Genomic DNA, 3,687 nt, shown 5'->3' on the forward strand with positions numbered 1-3,687 from the left:
TGTTGTTGTTGTTGTTAGGTGCTGTAAAGTCAGGTAGTCAGTTCTGACGCACAGAGATAGACAGACTGCCTGCTCCTGCACTATCTGCACAATCATTCTTATATCGGAACACACTGTTGTAGTCATTGGGTCAGTACACCCCTTGACAGACACAGACAGGAAATAAAAGGAGAGAGAACAACATTTCATGTAACCAGTAAACAAAAATGAGCAAGGGTGGCAGACTGATATCAGATAAAGTAAACTTTAAATTAAAATTTATGAGAAAACATAAAGATAATACGTAATAAAAGGGCTATCACAAAAACCCAAATAGTTTATATATATATATATACCGCAAAGGAGGAGTCCTGCTAGCCCTGGGGGTAAGTGTTGTGCTGCTAACAGCAAAGAGGGTAGCTTGCACCCGCCAGTCAGTCCATGGGGAAAAAAAGATGAGGCTACCTGCTTTTGTGAAGATTTAGTCTCAGAAAAACCTCGAAGTTGGTCACTATGATTTGGAATTAGCTAGTGACAGTGGGTTTGGTAACAACAATACAGCAAAATAAATGAAATAAATTCTGACTATTCTGAAAGGATAAATAGACAACTCCACCATAATAGCAGGGGACTAGAGACTAAAAGAGACCTACAAGAATGGAAATACATCCTGTGCTCATGGACTGTAAGACTTAATATATACTGAAAACGTCAATTCTATCTCATACAAATTCAATATAATCCTGATATAAACCCCAAAGAGAAAATGGAAACAAGAAAGGGTAAAATAATTTCATATGGAAAGAAAGAAACCTTAAATAAAGAAGTAGTGAATAAGAAGAATAAAGTAGACTTGCATGCCTCGATATCAAAACATACTAACGTAGTGACTGTATCAAAAGAGACTGATATTATTTCAAAGACATACAGACCGGTGACATATACAATGGAGAACTCAGATAAACCCAGCCGTCAAACAGCATATCGCGCTGGGTAAAAATGCTGCACAAGACCTCTGCAGAGTGTTAAGAAATACCTCTTGGAGAACTAGAGTGCATTGGACCAAGCCAGGGTACTTTCTATGGCCTCTTACGCAATGTGAAAGGCGGACACAGAATAAGAAAGACCACAGAAGAATTCATGTACTTGAATTACGGTGCTCAGGAAGAATACGGAAAGTACCACGATTTCCAGTAGAACAACCAGATCTGTTTTGAAAGCCAGAATGCTCCTTGAAAGCCAGGATGGAGGGAATCCATCTAACATTTTGAACTTGTTTTCAAGAGTCCCCCAAAACCCAAACTCACTGCTATGGAGTCGATTCTGCCTCATAGTGATCCTATAGGGCAAGGTAAAACTGCCCCTGTGAGTTTCTAAGACTGACTCTTCATGAGATTACAAAGCTTTGTCTCGCTCATGCAGAGCTAGCTGGCAATTTAGAACTGCTGTCTTGACAATTAGCAGCCCAATGCATAACCACAATACTTCCAGGGCTCCTTGTCAGGAGACACCAGCCCCCGGAAAAGGACATCATGTTTGGTAAAGTAGAGGGTCAGCAATAAAGAGGAAGCTTCGCAACTAGAAAGACTGACAAAGTGGGTCCAGCATAGGCTCAAAACTAGCAATGACGACGAGGACAGGGCAGGACCGGGAAATGCTAGCTCAGTTGTACAAAGGGTTACTAGGAGTTGGCATTGACTTCCCAATACCTAACCACAACATCTGGATAAATGATGGTCCAAAACAAGGTCAAAGACAACTCAGTGAGGCAAAAGCAGTTTAATAAATGGTGCTATCAAAACTGGTTATCTACTTGTACAAAAATGAAAAAGAACCCACGCCTCACACCACCTGCAAAAATTAACTCAAAATGGATCAAAGAGCCACATGTTAAACTTATAACAATGAAAGTTCTGGAAAACAACATAGGAAGAAAAATAGTGGATCTAATCTTTTGTAATAATACAATCATAAACATTAGTAGAATAATAAATATTACCACAAATATATGAGTTGAGGACAAGAAAGACAAATGAGAGGTCTTACAATGAAAAACACCTATTCAGCAAAAGACTATTAAAAAAGTAAATAGATAACCTACCAAGTAGGGGGGGCCAGTCTAAGGAAATGTTTTATCTAATAATGGTCTAATCTCTAACATGTATAGAACATTGTAACAACTCAAGAACAAAAAGGCAAATAACCCATCACAAAACTGGCAAAGGACATAAAAAGAAACGACAACAGAAGACATCTAAGCAGTCAATAACATGAAAAGATATTCATGGATCATGAAACATTGCTGTTTTCGTTCTTGTTGTTGTTAAGTGCCAGTGAACTGATCTGGGCTCACAGCAACACTGTGCACAGAAGAAGGAAGCACTGCCCGGTCCTGTGCCAGCCTCAAACTTCTTCTTAAAGTTGAGCCCACTGCTGCAGCCACTGTGTCAATCTATCTTATTGAGGGCTTTTCTCTTTTTTTTCCTGTCTCTCGTCTTTAGCAAGCATGATGTCCTTTTTCAGGGACAGGTAGCCCCTGAAAACACATCCAAAATACTTAAGATGACGTTTTGCCATCTTTGCTTCTAAGAAGGATTCCAGCTGTACTTCTTCCAGGGCACATTTCTTTGTTCATTTGGTTATCCATATAACGTTCAGATTCTTCGCCAGTACCATAATTCAAATGCATTCATTCTTTTTCAGCCCCCTTAAATCAACGTCCAAATTTCACATGCTTAAGAAGTGATTAAAAATACCATGGCTTGAGTCAGGTGTAATGTCAGCCCTCAAAGTAACATCCTAGCTTTTCAACACTTGAAAGAGGTCTTGTGCAGCAGATTTACCCAATATAATGTGACATTTAATCTCTTGACTGCTCCCACCATGAACACGGATTGTGGATCCAATGAAGAAAAAATCCTTGGCAACTTGAATATTTTTTCAGCTTATCATGATGTTACCTATTAGTCCAGTTGTCAGGAATTTTGTTTTCTTTCTATTGAGTTGCAATCCATACTGAATGTTTCAATCCTTGATCTTCATCAACAAGCGTTTCAAGTCCTCCTCACTTTCAGCAAGCAAGGTTATAACATCGGTCTAGGGGATGTTGTTAATAAGCCTTCCCCTAATCTGATGCCACATCTTTCTTCATATAATCCAGTTTCTCTGATTATTTGCTCAGCATACAGATTGGAAAATTACATTGAAAGGATACAGCCCTGATACATACCTGTCCTGATTGTAAACCATAGAGTACTCCCTTGTTCTGCTTGCACAACTACTCTTTGATCCATGTACAAATTGTGCATATGCAGAATTAAGTGTTCTGGAATTTCCAGTTGAATGCCCTTGCATTGTCAATAAAACACAAGTAAACATCTTTCTGGCACGCTCTGCTTTCAGCCAAGATCCATCTAACATCAGCAATGATATCCCTTCTTCCATATCTTCCTTTGAATCCAGCCTGAACCTCTTTGGTAGCTGCCTGCCAATGTACTGCTGTAACTGTTGTTGGAAGATGGTCAGCAAAATTTTACTTTCATGTATCAATCACACTGTTCTATAATTTCAACATTCTGTTGGTCTTTCTTTGGAATCTGTACAAATATATACAGATTAAGTCTCTCTATATATTCCCCCTTCACTTTTTCCCTTTTATAAAAAGCTGAACCAACTTTAAAATGGGTCAAAAGGGAGATCAAATGATAA

General features: G+C 38.9%; 1 protein-coding gene across 8 annotated transcripts in view; it reads right to left on the minus strand.

Moving 5' to 3' along the window:
• ASPH (aspartate beta-hydroxylase) overlaps positions 1-3,687 on the minus strand; it is a 151,104-nt gene that overhangs the window by 22,423 nt on the left and 124,994 nt on the right. The window lies entirely within an intron of this gene.

This window comes from Echinops telfairi, unplaced genomic scaffold (genome assembly GCF_000313985.2).
Source record: "Echinops telfairi isolate 266 unplaced genomic scaffold, ASM31398v2 ScPeMD7_1;HRSCAF=3_0, whole genome shotgun sequence".
Classification (NCBI taxonomy): Eukaryota; Metazoa; Chordata; class Mammalia; order Afrosoricida; family Tenrecidae; genus Echinops; species Echinops telfairi.